Genomic DNA, 18,623 nt, shown 5'->3' on the forward strand with positions numbered 1-18,623 from the left:
TAAATTCATTGATCTATAATATCACATAGATGATATTGAATTATATCGTTAATAATTATCTGTTATATAATAATTATTATGTTATATATCTGTTATATTTAATTATTAAAGTATTAATAATTAAAATGTCAGAGATGTGTCAGAATTCCGTCAATTATATTACGTACTAATATCTTATTATAAATACTGTCCAAACAATCACAATCCAAAACTAATCAAGTCTAAGTTTGTAATATTCGTTCTCAAAATTTCTAAACTGATTATTAAAAACAAAAAAAAAACCTTCAAGAATTCAATCATTTACTATCATTAATCTCAACCAAAAAAATAAAATAAAATAAAATAAAAAGAAAAGAAAAGAAGAACAAAAAAAAAGAAACTATAAAACAAAGACAAATTCTTCTCGAAAAAATAATTATAAGAACATTGAAATAGTATTAATCTCTCTCTCTCTCTCTCTCTTTCTTTCTCCGACATAAAAATCAACACGTATAAACAAACTTTTAATAAAGATTAATTCCTAGAGAAGAAAGATAACGAACGAAATAGAAGAAACAACTAATTTTCTTCCCATAATCGTCCTTGGAGGTAAGTACTTACACACATATATATATCTAAGGATTGAAAACTCGACGCCGTTGGCAATGTCCGAGCTTATCTACCGCCTCCAACGCCTTTCGAGCGTCGGACTCGTTAAGCATATCGCGCGTATAGACGATGAGAAGAGAGAAGATGAGGGGAGGCAAAAGATGAGGACGAGGAGAAGAAGAAGAAGAAGGAAGAAGAGAGGGAGGAAAAGAAGGAGAAGGAAGATCACAAGCCGGATCCCCTTCGTGTACTTCTGTAAAATAACGATCATTGCCGTGTAGGAGCAGCAACGAGACAAGAGTAGCAGCAACGGCAGCAGCAATAGAAGGAACGCGTCTGTCGATTCCATCCTGTCCTGTCTTTCTCTCTCTCTCTCTCTCTCTCTCTCTCTCTCTATTTCTCTTTTACTCTCACCCTGTCTGGTTCAATCTATCTATCTCTTTCTCTCACTCCGAACGACCAGTTTCGCGATACGCATCGGACCGAAGTAAAACGAGCGTTCAAGAGATTTTAAGCGTACGCCGGTCGATCGAGACACACCAAGTAGACGAGAGAGAGAGAGAGAGAAAGAGAGAATTGAGAATTGAGCGATCGTAAAAAAAGCGTCTTTAAATCGTTCGCCAAGGCACGTACTCGCTCGTCCAACCGCGTATAACACGGATAAGATCGCTCGCGTCCTTCGTGTAACTCGAGTTCACCGCTCTAGTATCTTTTCACCCTCACCTCGAAAATCGTATACGTTGTATATATGTAGATATAGATATATATTATACATATATATATGTCTATATATAGATATACTTAGTTATATAGATATTATATAGGTATAGCAATATATATATAAACACACATACATATACGTATATATATGTGTGTATATATATAATGAACGTATGTGATTTTATATATATATATATAGCGTAGGCGTATACATGTAAAAGCAAAGCTCCAGCCCCATTTTATTCGAAACGATCATCTCGAATAAAAGTCGATTTTCTAGCGGTAAGTCGAGTCCCAAGACTTGCTTTATGATTATGCTGAGTAACGCGATTCTCTTGGCACCCGTATAATCTAACGTAATGTCCCTTTATGAACGGCTATCCTCTTTGCACGAAGAAGGAAAGAGAGAACAAGAAGAGAAGAGAGACCAACAGAGAGAAAGATAGAGAGAGAAACGATCGAATCCATTCCGAAGCTTGGTCCGCAACATTAAGATTCAAGTATTTTCGTGATACGAGTAACAGAGAAAGAGAGAGAGAGATAGAGAGAGAGACAAACAGAGAAAAAGAGAAAAAGAGAGAGAAAAAAAAAAGAGAAAAGGAAGAACTTAGGCTCGAGTTATGACGATCGTATAGACTTTAATTCTTGCGAATGTGGGCGTGCTGGTAAGAGTAGTCCTCCTCTTTTGCGACCAGATGGCCAGGTATATAATCTTCCGGTAGTCTACGCGTTTAGGAATGAACAACGCGAGTTGTTTCTTAATGGATCGTTTCTGACGTTCTCCAAGAGAATATCTGTGTATCTATGTATGCATATAGGTGTGAATCAATGTTATGACGTTATATAACGGTTTACTATATCCGTTATCATTTTATTTTCCAAAGGTTAACTCCCTCTTTCTGTCTTTCTTTCTATCTATCTATCTATCTATCTATCTATCTATCCGTCTTTCTCTCTTTTTGTTACTATTTTATACAGTCCTATACGTTTTTAGTACGAAAAGGATCCTCTATGGAATAATATCTACAGAGTCTCGAACACGAACGAGAAATCTTTCATCGTCTTTCATCCTTTGCCAAGACGATTGAACTATGGAATAATATCATATTTCTTGTCGACTTTGTCAATCTCTTTAATGGTGCTCTTTGATATTTTCTTTCTTATTCGTCCTTTTTATCTCGCCTTTTATTAGATTTCAAGACTTCGTCTTACTATTATCGATTTCATCTCTCTTCATCCTACCGTTTCTTTGTTCCATCCTTATTTCTCGAGATCGACGACGATCGTACGAAATAGAGAGAAGATATTTTTTGTTTTGATAACGAGATTTTCAGAAAGGATCCAATTCGATGAATATAAGTGATCTCTTCTATCTATTTTATCTATTATTTGATTTTTTCATCACGTTTACGTAACATCGAGACAAATTTCAACGGAGTTGACAAAGATCGTATCTCGTTCAAGAACTCGTGTTCAAAAATCTTAGAAAATAGTTCTCACCGCGAGAAGTTTTCTTTTCTTTTCTTTTCTTTTTTTTTTCTTTCGCACGATTTGCATCGACGAAGGAGAGAAACTGGACCATCGGTTCCGTCTTTCTGAACACGACGTCTCGATGATTCCGGAAGTGGAAAAATACTTGTTCGTTGTCACTTCCATCGACACTTGCTCGATAAAAAGAAGAAAGTCGATCTTTCTTTTCCTTTTTTTTTCTTTCTTTTTTTTTGGAAAGAAAGAAAGAAAAAAAAACATTACAACGTAAAGATCCTTGCTATTACTTAGCTTAGAAAAATATCTATGCGTAAAGAAATGCGGAAGACCTCCATTTCTTTTCTTTCTTTTCTTTTCTTTTTTTTTTTTTTTTTATATTACCTATCCTACATTATATTTTTCTCTTACGTGATAGGCGCTCGGTTAGACTTTACGTGACTTTTAGTTGTTAGGTTTTATTACGGATAATCCTAAAAACGTACTAACATTGCTTCCGTGGTAAGTAAAACGATTTTTAAGTAAAACGATACGAATACATTTGTATATGTACGTACGTACGTACGTATGTATATATCCTGGTATTAACGTATTATTAGCACGTAAACACGCGTTACGATGCACCCACGCAACTAGGAAGCAAAGTATCGAACACTCGTAAGATATTCCGCATTGTTTATTCTCATTCTTACGAGCCAATATATGTACTTACTTATTTTCGTTAAACGTAACAAGACGCGACGTTAATAATGAACCATCGTTCGAGAACGTTCTATATGTATATATATGTATATATATACGTATCACGTACCTACATATATACTTAAATATCATCACGATCGAACATATTCGTAATACGTATTATTTACATACCTCTTTATATAATTTCTAATCTTTCTATTATTCACGACGTTCACGAACAGAACATTTTCCACCGCTTCCTCTTTTTCTCTCTTCAAATTCGACAAAAGACACTCGACACATGTTTCCTCACGCACTCGCGAAATTACATTAACGAATCCGTTATAATTTTCATTGCAAACAAGGATCGCAGTGCCATCTGGAGGATAAAAATGTTAACTCGTAAATCAGTGCTCAAAATCCGACCAATTAAATTAGACCTTATTACGAAACATATATTTCTCTCTCTTTCTCTCTCTCTCTCTCTCTCTCTCTCTCTTTCTCTCTCTAACGAAATTCTATACTTCTTTTGAAGATCTCGTTTGAGATCTTCTCGAAATGAGAATAGAAATGAAATATTCACGTTAAACGTTACTTCGTTAACACGATTTCAAGAAAATATCTCGAAAATAAATAAATTTTCGTTAATTTTGTTCTTGTATAGGTGGCGGGAACGGCGCGCGGGGCGGATGAATACACGTTTGATTCTTCGATTTGATTGGTCGAAAAAAGAAGAATTCGTAAGAACCGTTAGCATTTATACGTGTGTGTATGTATCGTAGAAAATCGAAACGACTTATCGTTTTAAGAAGAACAACGAGAATATCTTTCGTACTGATCGCTCGAACGTTATTATTCGATTAATTACGCGAACGTAATTGGCGGTATTAGGTCTGTTCGTAGAAAGCTTTAACGGGTTGATTTAACGACCAACCAAAAATACTTTACTCGACTTGGGTAAGCCTCTCTATGATTTTTTCAATGTTCTTTCTCTTTCTATTTCTCTTTCTTTCTCATTCTCTTTCTCTTTCTCTCTCTTTCTCTTTCAAAGAACTCGGAAGCTTAGTCAAAGACTGTGGGGCGTTACCGTGGTCTGGAATGCAACGCACAAAGATCGTAGTTACAGAGAGATAAGTCGTACGCTATTAATTATCCAAGCGGCATCATTATGATGGATGGCTTGGACCGTGTGCATGTCTTCATAACTCTCCAAGTACAAGGACCGAAGCCACTTTACGTATTTACTTTGTTCTCTTTCGTTAACGAGGATCGATGGAATGGAAAACAATAAGTGTAGGAACAAGAAGAAGAAGATGATGATGATGATGAAAATGAAGATAAAGAAGAAGAAGAAGAAGAAGAAAAAGAAAAAGAAAAAGAAGAAGAAGAAGAAGACGAAGAAATTTTTCTCTATCCTGTAATTATCTGAAGGTAAGAGGTTAGAAAACGTTCGTACTAATCATTCTAACGAAATTGATCGTCTCGTCGGAAAAAAGAAAGCTCGTTCGAGCTCATTCGTTTATTTATATATATATATATATATGTATGTCGTTTAAAACAGATCTTCTAGGTTATAATTAAGAGAAAGTATGTAACGGATATTGTACAGGGTGGAACGAAAGTTTCTACATGATTTTATATATCACTCGTTCGTTTTTCCACGACTTTTTAGGTTAATTCTTTATTCTTCCTTTTTTTTTCTTTTTATTCTGCCTTTCTTTTCTTTTTTTTCTTTCTTTTTTCTTTCTTTCTTTCATTTCTTTTTTCTTCCTTCAAATCGTAAAACTACAAGCCCGAGAATTTGTACAATACGACGGAAACAATTAACCTAAAAAAAAAGTTTAGAAAAAGAGTCATTGATCTTTCAAAACACTTTTGTTTCCCATTTTGTATTATTATAGGAGAATAGAATTTAGAAGGTATTTGTTAGATTTAGATACTATGGAAAGAATTAATTATTATTACGTGATGTAGAATAGACGTGTTATTACATAGATATAGAATAGAATAGGATATACGATCGATCGTTTTTCGATAAGATTCATACGAACGAATTAATCGGTCAATCATTTTTTTATAATCTTAATATATTATAAGAAACAATAAAATGTGCGTGTTATAATTAATTATTTATGTCTGGAAAATATGGCATAGATGAAAAAATCTAATTACGTTAACAGAATAAAATATTTCGTTTCTAACCTAAAACGATGCAATGCAATTGGGATCGGTTTCGTAAACGAATCAATTTATCACTTTGTTTTTTTTGACGCGATATAAACAACAAAATGAACTAATCATATTTAAAGAAACGTACAAAAAAAAAGAAAGAAAAAGAAAAAAGTGATGGGAACCAACTCGTACGAATAACAAAACGTATTTCTTTATTACAATGTTAATCGTTGAAAACAACGCAATCGAATTCGTATATCTAAAATTAAATCGATATAATCAAATTCTTCGTAGCATTTAAAAAATGTGATCGATAAACGATCGTTCGACGATGATCTAAAAACGATCGAAAATATAAGAACAAAAGAAAAAGGAAACGGAGAAGGATTTATCGAAGATGGAGCGACTGGTGCAATATGTAAAGAGAGAGAGAGAGAGACGAAGAAAGATAGATAAATAGGAATGGAATATGAGAAAGAGAGTGAAAGAGATATAGAGGAAGGTAGACGAATAGCAATAGAATATGAAAGAGAGAAAGAGAGACAAGTAGAAGCAGAGCGAAAGAATGAGAAAGATAGATAAATAGAAATGGAATATGAGAAAGAGAGTGAAAGAGATATAGAGGAAGGTAGACAAATAGCAATAGAATATAAAAGAGAGAAAGAGAGAGAGAGAGAGAGAGAGAGAGAGAGAGAGAGAGAAACAAACAGAAACAGAGTGAAAGAATGAGAAAGATAGATAAATAGAAATGGAATATGAGAAAGAGAGTGAAAGAGAGATAGAGGAAGGTAGACAAATAGAAACAGAATATAAAAGAGAGAGAGAGAGAGAGAGACAAATAGAAACACAGTAAAAGAATGAGAGAGAGACAAATGGAAATGCAGTGAGAGAGAGAGAGAGAGAGAGAGAGAGAGATGTAAAAGAGGGACCGCGAAAAAGCAAAGATGCTCCGGTCCGGTCCACAAGTAGACGCGCGTTGACACTGCTCGTAAATTCACGCGGACAAGCAAGTCGGACGTTAACGCAAGGTTTACCGTCAACGCCGTGAAATATTCTCAGTAAGTTGCCGGATAATTTACGCCGGTAACCGCGGGAATAGCGCGAACGACGTAGACTCGCGCGAGTAGAAGCGAGTAGAAGCGAGTAGAAGCGAGTAGAAGCGAGTAGAAACGAGTAGAACGACGCGTGTATCGTCCGGGCACTCATCCACGTGCTGTAAATAATGTTTTATCGACGTCACGCCCTCGCGAGAAACGACACTCTCCTCTTCCTCTTCCTTCTCCTCCTCTTCCTCTTTCTCCTCTTTCTTTCTCCTTCTCCACCTCCACCTCCTCCTCCTCTACTCTTTCTCATCATCATCATCATCATCATCATCATCATCATCATCGTCATCATCATTCTCCTCGTTCTCCTCCTTCGCTTTATCGAACGGTACTTTCGTAAACTCCATTTCTTTATTTCTTTAGCCTTTCTATTATATTTTCATTTAATTTTGATTTTTTTTTCGGGGAAAATTTGGAAGGATGATTTACGGGTAATTATTACAGATAGAGAATGAGCCATTATTTCTCGAATAAACAGTATAAAATGTATGTGGCGTATATATGCATATGTTTACGCATGTGAGTCTTTATTTGTGAAAATCAGTTCTTTTATTTTCTTGTTCTTTTTTTTTTTATGTAAATATATATATACATATATAAATAGATTTGATTTAATCTTTCTTTTCTATCTTTACAAATTCGACTGATACCGTTCTCAACGATGATTACTAATATATATTATATGTATACGTATCCATGTTTTATATACACGATGAATCACTTAATTTGTTTATACATTTCTCTTACAGAACAAAGTTACTTAACACGTTTTGATCGAAGTACATAGATTGAATGAAATAATTAAAATGAAATACATTAAATATAATACATCATTTTCAAATTGTAATTCAAAAAGAATCACATATCGGTGTTTATTCGAGATATTTCAGGGTAGCCTGTATTAATGTCTAACTTCCTGTTAACATACCTAAAGACTATCATCGTTGAATTCCGAACGGGTTATTGAGAATAAATGTTTCTTTAACAGAGAATCGACACGCTATGCGATTCGTCGAAAGCTTCGCTTCGTGAACCGGACGAATCGCTTTCCTTAGCGTAACTTCCAGCTCGTGTAACAAGAGAAGGATCTATTACGTTCTTGCGAGAAATATAAAGATTATTGCCTTTCACTCGTCTAGAAATACTTATATGGACGCGATCCACAGCCCTCCTCCCCCTCCTCCTCCTCCTCCTTCTCCTCCTCCTTCTTTAACAAAGTTCGCTCGAAGAGAATCAATGTTCGTCCTTGCCTCGCCATTACGCTAATACCTTCAAAGAAATAATAGAAAGTAATAGGAAAGATGCATCGAAAGAAAAATACATTGGAATTTATTATTCCAACTTCAATAGTATCATACGATTTATTTCATTAACGTAGATTGTAGATATATCGTATAACTCGAATATGAATCATTTTAATCTCTGTTCCACGAGTTAGTTTCGTTCGATTAATTAGAAATTTCAATTCGACCGAGCTAATCGAATATTTTTTATTAAGTACCTACGTAAGTATTTGCTCGTCCAGTATATTTATTTAGGTATTAAAAAGAGAGAAAAAGAAATTTATATATTTAGATCGTTATAAAATGTTTCAAGAAATTAATGAACCAATTAAACAGTATCATTAGTAGATAATATTTGAGATTAAATAATTATGAAAAAAGAAAACAAAAAAAGAAAAAGAACAGACAAAGAAAGGAAAAACAAAGATTAAATAAAAAGCAAAGATACCTAACGTAGATGAATAATTTTTTGTTTCATACGAACGATAGATAAAGTAGTTAAAAATTAAAAAAAAGAAAGAAAGAAAAATAGAAAAATGAAAAGAAATTCATTATTGAAATTAATTAATTATTTCGAGTGCAGTTTCGTATTACTCTTCCTTATTACGATAACATCGGTGTTAGTCTAACGTTCGATTAACGCGTAATCGTGGTCCAAAAGGAAGACTTACGTAAGAGTTGCTCGCTCGAGCGATCCACCGAATGGAAAGTCTTTCTCACGTTTTCCATCGGATTGTGGGTGGAGTAGATACACGTTTCTGTTGTGTTGTGTTATGTTGTGTTGTGTTATGTTGTGTTCAGGTGGATTCCACGAACGACATGCATCATACTAGGCCGAACATCGGGGCCATTTAAATTCCTTTTGCCTGTGATACTGCTCTTCCTGAATGTGAGAGAGAAAGAGATAGAGATACATAGATAGATAGAGAGAAGGAGAGAGAGAAAGAGAGAGAGGGAGATAGAGATTTGATAGATAGACAAAGATATGTAAATAGAGAAAGAGAAAGAGAGATAGATAGATATGCCACGCCCAATGACCTCGTATTATTTCCTCGTTAACAATCTGAACTTAGACTTTTCGAACACGTTAACTCGCAAAGGCGCGACTACCGTTTTCACTGTCCAACGCGTTCAAAGATCTCAAAGTTTCTAATTAACTCGTTCACCGTCTACTTCCTGTTTACTACCAGAGCTAACTTTGCCTAACGAGTTTAGACAAAAGTACACGGTTATTTTATATAACGAATTGTTCAATTATACGATAATCGAACGAATCGCGATTACATACCGAAGATCGATCGAATTATAAAAATCGGATTTTAAAAGCGAATGGAAAGGTAAAAGAAATGAAAAATAGCATTGAACAAGATTGGCGATATATCTTTTGAAATCTTTCCAAAGATGTTTATTCACGTATCTGATAGATTATTAAAGTTGAATGATTTGCAGTAAATAAATGAAATCTGAAGGTAGTATCGCGGATAGATAACAAAAAATAATTGTGAGAATGATATCTCCCAGGTATTTTATTTTACGACATAAGAATCTGTTTTCAATGATTTCTAAAGTCAATGAACAAAACATTTAATATCGCGTGGTTGACGAGAGATAGCAAAAAAGAGAGAAGAAAAAAAAATGAAATTTGTTTGTATAATCATAAAAATCTTTAGCGATGATTCGACGAGTCGATAAGAAATGTCGAAATTTCATTTAAAAATAGTAATTATTAGGTAGTAGCAGGTATATTCGTGAGCGTAAGTGCAGCAACTAGATGATTTTTAAAAGAGATAGAAGAAATCGAGAGGGTTCTCCAATTGCAACATCGTTCTCGATTCGTGCGAAAGGAAGCAACTCAGAGTAGATACATAGCAACTACATTCGGTAGATAATCGCTTCCTGATATAACATCACAACCTGTGCTTCTTTGTGGTTTTAAAAACGATGCAGTCGGCGATGCTAGCGCGAGGGGTTAACTTGAAGTGCATTCGCGTGAACACGATAGAAATCTTACGATTATTACGTCGCTTTGCATGTATACGTACGTACATACTCTGCAAGATATTCACAAATATATATATATATATATATATGTATACATACATATATGTATGTGTATATATGTACTTGCATTCATATTGATCATTTGGTCAGAGCTAGCGGTTAATAGTTGCTTATTGAAAAGCCTTGAAAAGTAAAAGTCTACGTGGAAAGTCCTTAACCATTCGCGTGAACAAACGCATAATATAATATATTACAGATTCGACCTTAGTGGAAAATGAACGAGTGGCAAAATAGAATCGATTGTCGAGCATTGCTTGACAAGTCAAACAAATTATTATCCTGGGTTAATATATTTTTTTTCTTTCTTTCTTTCTTTCTTTCTTTCTTTTCTTCCTTCTTTCCTTCTTTCATTCTTTTTTTTCTTCTTAGATAAATATAGACCAAAAATGTAATCTCTCGTTCTACTCTTAATGAATATTTTCTTAGAATCGACTACTATGATTATAGGAGTCGACGGTGGAAAGGTATAAAACAGTTTATCATTTCGTTCCTACGATTCGATCTATGAAATCGATCGATCTCTCCAAATAAGATCGTTATTTGTTGATTTTCTCTTAAGCAATCCTTTGATAAACCGACTCGAGTAGGAAGCGTTGTTTAGAAGCAGATGATGCTCGTGGATCGATAGATTCACCGATCGATCCTACTATTGATCTATCTATCGATTGTGAACTCATAGTCGATTTATCATTCTTCCTTTTCGCATAAGCATGGATTGTTCTCTTTCTCTCTCTCTCTCTCTTTCTATATATATATATATTTCTCTCTCTCTCTTTCTATCTTTCTCTTAAGGCCGTTACGTAAGGCCGTCTATACATGAAGCAATCGCCATGATAAATATAATTATATCGCAATGCGCTCGACACTCAGTTACGGCTAATGCCATATGCACCCGATAAAATCGCGAAATTATCATAGATCAGTCGAGCCCGTAAGCTCTATTTTCTAAGCTTTTCTACTTATAAATGGCACGTTTATGATCGGCACTTAAATACGTTACATCGAACTAGATAACGATTCATTCTTTTATATCGTTCGCTTCTAATAGCTATAATGGTCAATGTTAAACATAATTGTTTGCTTGGATCGATTTTACACGTCGGCAATTCGATCGATACGAAATGTGAGAAAATTATCGAGTGAACTTTCGTTCATAATTCTTTTTCTTCTTCTTTCTTCTTTTCTTCTTCTTCTTCTTTTTTTTTTTCATCGACATCCACACGATAATCTTTTAATTAATAATATCAGAATGTTGTTATTGGATTCAATCGTTTCTTTTAATTTTATATACGAGTATAAAGATCTTTAGATAACTTTAAAGAAGATACGAGAAGTTGTTTGATTTTGATTAACTTTGAAAATCAATTTGTCTTTCCTGTAATTTGTTTTTTCCTTGACAATTCGATACGTGAAAAATCAAAAGGAGAAACGATCGAGTATTACTATCGGCTCGTGCGATCGTAACAATGATAATCGAAAAGAATCTCGACAATGGAGAAAGTCCAAACGTCGGGTATGGGGATTCGAGAAAACGCTCAAAGCCAAGGCGGCGCTAACGGTCCATTACAAATTACCACTCTCGAGAGACCGATCGACGAATATTCGACGAATTTATATCTCCTTTGATTTATCGAATAATTTTAAACGATCTTGCCGATTTATTCGATCCCTTTGGAGAAATTCGCGTTTGGAAATTAGCGAAAGTTATTTCTCGAAATTGTTCCAAGAAAGTTATTAGCGAAACGATATTGTTCCGAGAATACCAACGAAATCTATTATAATAAGTTTCTAGTTATCCTATGAATGTTGATCATATTGTTACGATCATAATTTATAAATGTTAAATTTGACGTTTATATAGATCTCAAGTTTCTCACTACTTCTCGTCGTTGCAAATATAATCGTCCTCGAACGCGTATCACGTTCCTTAAGTATTATTTATATTTCTACTTATTATTTAATTTTATTAATATCGAACGGTGTTATAATTTTTTCAGTTTATATCTTTTTTTTTTTGGGTTTGCGACTATAAGGGGTTAACGATTGAATCATTTAATTTTATTTACTTAATAATATTGATTACCTTAGACGAGTTAAAAATATTTTTACATTTTATTTGCTCGGCTATGCAATTTGATTGATTGAAAATATCGGTCGCATTCGGATTTTCGTTTGATTCATTTTCATTGGGAAGTTTTAATAATGGTAATCGTTCTTTCGTATTGATTTTTTTTTGTTTAATGCGATTTGAACTGTAATAAAAATAAAAGTAATTCTTCCGTTTTAAATGAATAATATAGACTAAAAATTAGCATTTCCTTTGAGCTATTGGAACTTATCGATTTTATCATCAATTCGATTTACGAACCGTGAGATCATCCCTTTCTCTTCTAATTTATTCCATAGCTGAGAGAAAGAGAGAGAGAGAGAGAGAGAGAGAGAGTTTTCCGTTCGATTTATTTAAATCATCCTCACGCGTTGAGACTTCGTTCGCATAGAAAATCGTAAAAAATGTTTCTCGCTCGGTTTTAAAATTCGTAGCATAATAGTATAGAACGAGGAGTCCGGAAGTGTTCCGGAAACTTTCACGACGACGATGAGACACGTTGAAAGTAATCCGTTCGAGTGAAATATATTCAAATTATCTCGCTTGAATTAGTCTAATCTTTAAGAAATCACGTTATATAAACAAGATAATTTTATTCTGATAATATAATTATTTACGAGTGAACGATAAAAATAATGGAAAAGAACAAGAAAAGAAAGGAAATCTCATTTGTCACTCAATTTTCACTTTTCTACAATTAATTTCAACGAATCTATAATGATTTGAATGATTTAAAACAAAAGGAAAACGAAAAGAAACATTTAAGAATTTTAAGAATTTTTTTTTTTTTCTTTTCAATTCCTACTAATAAAATTAAAACGAAACTCGGATATTTATCGACATCTCGACTAATCGATAATTAACTTTGATCGTAATCGACGTTCTATTGAAAAATTCTCTCTCTCTCTCTCTCTCTCTATATATATATATATATATATATATATATATATATATATATATATATATATATATCTTCATTCCTACTTATTTCCTCGTAAAAACAAAATGAAAGATTCGTTCGAATTCGACCGATCGAAATATTATAATTCAATCTCTTCTTTAATTTATAACGAAGAGATTATAATCCGTAATTGTTCCGTTAAAAAATAAATTATGTTCGGTATCGTTAAGAAGAACGAAATGTCGAGTCCGTAGTTTGAGACAAGAGGAAAGATCGTTCTCCGGAACGAATTCGTTCACCTTTCCTCTCATTGTCGAGAAAATGAGTCGCGCAGCGGTTCGTTTAACTTAATCGTTCGGCTTGAAAACAATTACCTCCTCGGTGCGTCTTGTACGTTGCAAGTTCTACGTAGAAAGCATCCGAGGATACATACCGATGTAAAAACGTTACGGATAGCTCGTGAAACCCAATTGTTCCGAGTTGAATCGTATAACCCATTGTTAACAAAGAAAGAGAAAGATATACAGAAAGAGAGATGATGGAGATAGAATCTCTTATAATTACTTATAATTGGGAGAACTTTACGCGCATTGTTTAACCGTCGCACGTTAATTGCCATAGGCTACTAAAAGCAGCCTCGAGTTGCCATTATGAAACCCGATTCACATTACTTTCACTACTAGTCGACCTAACCAGCGTCAACTGGTATAACGAATCGTACCGTTAATTATATTAATTATGATTTCTGAACGAATATATTTTCTAACTTTCGTGACAAACACCTTTATCGGAACTGTTAACGATCCTAATTATTTTTCCATTTTTTTTTATTTTGTTTTTTTTTAGTTTGGAATATACTAAGTGTTATCGATGTTATTTACGATTTTACAAATGCCTATAATAAAATTAATATAAATATGTATGAATATAATAAATCTCTTTCTTTCTCTATCTCTCTCTCTCTCTCTCTCTCTCTCTCTCTCTCTCTCTCTCTCTCTCTCTCTCTATTTCTATTCGATTAAAATCGAAGAATTTGCTGTCACATGAAATAAATCAGAGGCATAATGTTACAACTTTTTTGCCAATTTTAAATTCCACGTTAAATCATCTAAAAGAAAAAAAAAAAAAAAAAGAAAGAAAACAAAAAAAAGAAAAATTGTATATATTTAATGGCAGAACGAATCGGGTATGAAAGAAGACGGCAAAGATAATAACGAGGGAATGCTATCGTGTCCTTTGAAAAGAAAAGAAAAGAAAAGAAAAAGAAAAGAAAATGAATAAATAAATTAAAAAAAAATAATAATAAAGAGAAGAAAGTATAGTCATAACTCGTACAGGTGTATTCGATTTAACGGTTCTCAAAGATACACACCAACTTTTTTAGTACTCGTGTAACGAGGATACCTGCCGCCACATAGAGTATACATATATAGTTTATATTACGAAGCTTAAGAAATCTTAGCGTTATGGCGATACCAAAGTGATCGTCCTCCTATCGTAAAACCTTCAACAGGAAATTGCATTCGCGAGTGTCGTCATGGATCTTTGCGGCCGGATAGTCCGGTAACACGGATTAGTTTCGACGCGTAATGCCTCGCGTGACGTCTTGCAAAAGAAGAAGACGAGGAAGAAAAAGACGTAGAAGAAGAAGAAGAAGAAGAAGAAGAAGAAGAAGAAGAAGAAGAAGAAGAAAAGGATGTATCGTCGAATAGGTCGTTCGAAAGTAACGACTATCGCGCGTATGAAAGATCCGAACAGATGAGAGATATCTAAAGAGAAAAATAATAAAAAAAAAAGAAAAGAAACAAGAACAACAAAAAAGAAAGAATAAGGAAAAGGGGAAAGGTAAATGAACAAATCGAAAGTAAAGTTCAATGGAATTGGAAAGCAATTAATGTCGGTTAGTTTCGTAACATCATCCAAGGGAGGGAGGTCAATGACCCCGGTTGGATCGAAAATATCGCGTCTGATCGTTTGAATCGGAAGATTTGATCCAGATTGCTGCGAATCGCGCAGTCGTCGATGTTCTGTTCTAAGAGAAACAGCAGGTTCGCGTAGGTGGAGAAATGGAAAGTAAAGAAAGAGAATAGAAAAGAAGAAAAAGAAAAGAAAAACCATTAGAGAGAGAGAGAGAGAGAGAGAAAGAGAGATCTGATCGGCGGTGGAAAATTTTCGTACGATCGTAGTTCCTGCTGACGCACATGGACGCATTCACGATTTATTTGTTTTTATATGTTATCTAGTTTTAACGCCTAGTGATCTAATTATATCGTTTGTAACTGTAACGATATGGATAATAAACGATCTATATCGTTTGAAGAATTAGTGATATGCGATAACTGACGTTGTCATATCGCGCACTCGTAAAAATTCTGTGCTCGAAGAAACTTAACAGCTGGTTCGGGAAGGTGGAAAAAAAAATGAAAAGAAAAAAAAGAAAAAGAAAAAGAAAAAAAAAAAGAAAAAAAAGAAATATCAGAGGTAACGTCGTTACTCGTAACTCACGTACGCAGGTATATATGCATGTACCTAATTCTTAAGTATGCCACGGACGAAACGTCGTACGACGTCGTATGGTAAACGAATTAGAGGAAAGTTAAGAAAGTTAGTCGATTATTCGTCGGGCATAGTCGAGCCAAGCCAAGTTGATGGTTTCACTTTCGTTTGGTTAGCGATAACACTTTGTTGCATCGTTATATTACTGTTAAAGCTATATTTCGTATGTTTTATTTCTGTTTTTATTTTTATTTTAATTCTTTCTTTTCTTTTTTTTTTTTTTTCTTTTTCAAAACTTTCCATGAAGATTTCTGTTTCGGAACCGGTCGAGCCTAAACTTAATTTACGAATGTCGAGAACATAATTCGCCATTGAAGTTTAAACGATCGGCATTATCGGCGCAACGGGACTTTCATAAATCGCTTCCACGCTGATTTTCAACCTCGTTTATGTCCATTAGTCGGATTTCTTTCTCTGTGGTAGCTTCGTATAAGATCGATCGACCGGAAAGATGGCCGTCGAATAAATCCTTCGTACTTACGTCTTGATGCTTTTTCAATTATCAATTCCAGGAACGCGAGATACTCAAGAGGAATGCAATTTTATCGGTAGAATCGATCAGGAAGATGAACTACTACTAGACTATTACTACTACTAGGCAAAATTTGAAATAGAAATAAAATAGAAACAGGAATAGGTATCTATTACAAGAAGTATTATTATCAATTATGTAATCATCGATCTTGATTGACCGATTCGATTAAAACATGTTTAAATGAACATACTACATAGAAAAACGATAATTTTCGATTCGAATCGATCAATAAAAGAGATATAAAATATCACGTTGTCGTATAACGAAAGAGACGAAATAAATTGCGATCGATGATGTACACAATGGTGTTCCTTTCGTCGACGATGCATAGAATTAATTTAGTCTCGAGTTCAAAAGGATAATCATCAAAGAGGTCGTTTCTCGCGTACACACGTAATCACGACAACGAGAATGACGAAGACGAAGAGGTCGAAGGCGGCTATGCAAATGATTTCTCGTTTAACTACGCTAAGAAAGAGAGAGAGAGAGAGAGAGAGAGAGAAAGAGAGAAAGATAAAGAGAAATAAAAAAAGAAAAAGAGAAGGCAGTTACTTTTAAACTTCCTTGATCTTAAACTCTTGATCGCGATTACAAAAGAAAAAGTTTATTCGAAAAAAGATCTAACGATGTCTAACATAAAATTTAAAACAAAAAATTTCGAAGATGAATAAAAAAGAATGAAAAAAAAAGAGAAAAGAATAGTAACTGTTAATTCGAGAATCTAAACCATGAAAACAAATGAGACACCCATTATAAATAAATAAATAAATAAATAAATATATATACACATACACACATACACACACACGTAAAATATATATATATAAATTATAAATTATCTCGATCTCGAGGACTACAATTAAAATAAGATTAACGAATATGAAAAAATGAATGAGAATAAGAGTATAAAAACTATCAGGAAGATGAGAGAAGCTATGGAGAGTTTGGTATCGCGGTGAGCGTGAGGCACGCGAGTATTCTCGATGTGGCCGCTCTATTTCCGTCCGACACTGGAATCCACGTCGAATTCTATCATCCAAGTGTTCCCCGTGCCTCCCTTCTTCGACATATCGCGCTTCGTGCCACTTCGAGAGCTGCCTGTTCCTTGGCGTGGGAGCTTGAAAGCGAAAGAGAGAGATAGAAAGAGAGAGAGAGAGAGAGAGAGAGAGAGAGAGAGAGAAATAAATAAAACAAAATATAAAACAAAAATAAAGAAAGACAAAAAGGTCGATCTCTCCAAGTGGAACGTGCCGAGTGTCGAGAAAAGCGATCTACGAGGTGTGCGTTATCGTTCGAAGGAAAGACGAAGTCTCTCGCGAAATTCCATGGGGGTTGTTAGGAAAAAAGGAGAGAGAGAGAGAGAGAGAGAGAGAGAGAGAGAGAGAGAGAGAGAGAGAATAACAAGCCGCGAGGCCAATTAGTTCGGCAGATACGTTAAATCTGTCGCGCGGAGGCCGTTCCGAAGTTCGTACCGTTCTCTTTGCTTTTCACGAAGGTGGTGTTAACGTGACCGAGAAGGATAATCATTGCGCCAACAGCGGAGACTAATAGGAATAAACCAATGAGACAAAAATGTGAGAAGGAGAGAAGAAACTTTTTCTTTCGGTGTTAGCTTCAACAAGTAGATCGATTGCAAACGAAATGACATTGTTCCATATTCCAATTTTTCGTATGTTCAAATTTGTTCTTCCTCTTCTTTTTTTTTTTCTTTCGAACGTGATAAAAACGATTCTCCGTTTATCGGACGATATGAGAATGTCCGTTACGTTTATTTTTATTACTATCATTATCTTGATATTACTGGTTTTAATTTTATACATATTTTTTTTTCTCCAACTGATCTACTAAAAAAGAAAGAAAAAAAAAAAGGAAGAAACGACGATGAACTTGGATGGAATTTGATACGGTCTTTTAAATGGCCACGTTCTAAGTCTTTCTAACGCACTCGTAATACACGTTAGTTATGTATTCGTAAGTGGACGGACGCGTACCTTTTCAGAATACCAGCACGGTATTAGATTTACGTAAGAGACTTCTCGAGTCTCGTGAGTTAGCTAGCTAACTGAGCTAGCTAGCTAGCTAAACTAGCTAGGCTCGTGGCCGTGCCGTACTATTTCGAGGCTAATTTACGAATTTCTCGAGAAATTTCGGTACGACCGTGGAAGAGAGGAGGAGAAATCGTTTCTAATTCGATCGGCTGGCACGCTCGAGAATAACTTTGATAAATCTCGCGAACGATATCACCGACGTGTTGAGGCTCTCCCACATTATATACATTATACGACAACAAACTTGCATTAGTGTCTTGGAATTCGAACGAACGGTATTTACCGTGTTGCTTGAAAAGCTTTGCTCCTATTCGAGAATGTCAGGAGCGCGGCACGCGCGCTTTTCTCTATACAGGGTGTCTTGTACCAGAGTCGTTAGTTTC

The 18,623-nt window shown here is 34.6% G+C and overlaps 1 protein-coding gene across 4 annotated transcripts in view; it reads left to right on the plus strand.

Annotated features, from left to right (window-relative positions):
* The first annotated feature begins 4,155 nt into the window (after positions 1-4,155).
* Positions 4,156-18,623, plus strand: part of LOC127064088 (odorant receptor 82a-like) — a 56,097-nt gene continuing 41,629 nt past the window's right edge. For 3 of the 4 annotated variants that reach the window (XR_007781583.1, XR_007781584.1, XR_007781585.1), the window contains exons 1-2: positions 4,156-4,431; positions 4,526-4,905. The gene's annotated coding sequence lies outside the window, so the exon portion shown is untranslated. Of the gene's footprint in view, positions 4,432-4,525; positions 4,906-7,737; positions 7,817-18,623 lie in introns of those variants that run through there. The other variant, XR_007781586.1, reaches the window with a different exon arrangement.

Source organism: Vespula vulgaris, chromosome 5 (genome assembly GCF_905475345.1).
Source record: "Vespula vulgaris chromosome 5, iyVesVulg1.1, whole genome shotgun sequence".
NCBI lineage: Eukaryota > Metazoa > Arthropoda > Insecta > Hymenoptera > Vespidae > Vespula > Vespula vulgaris.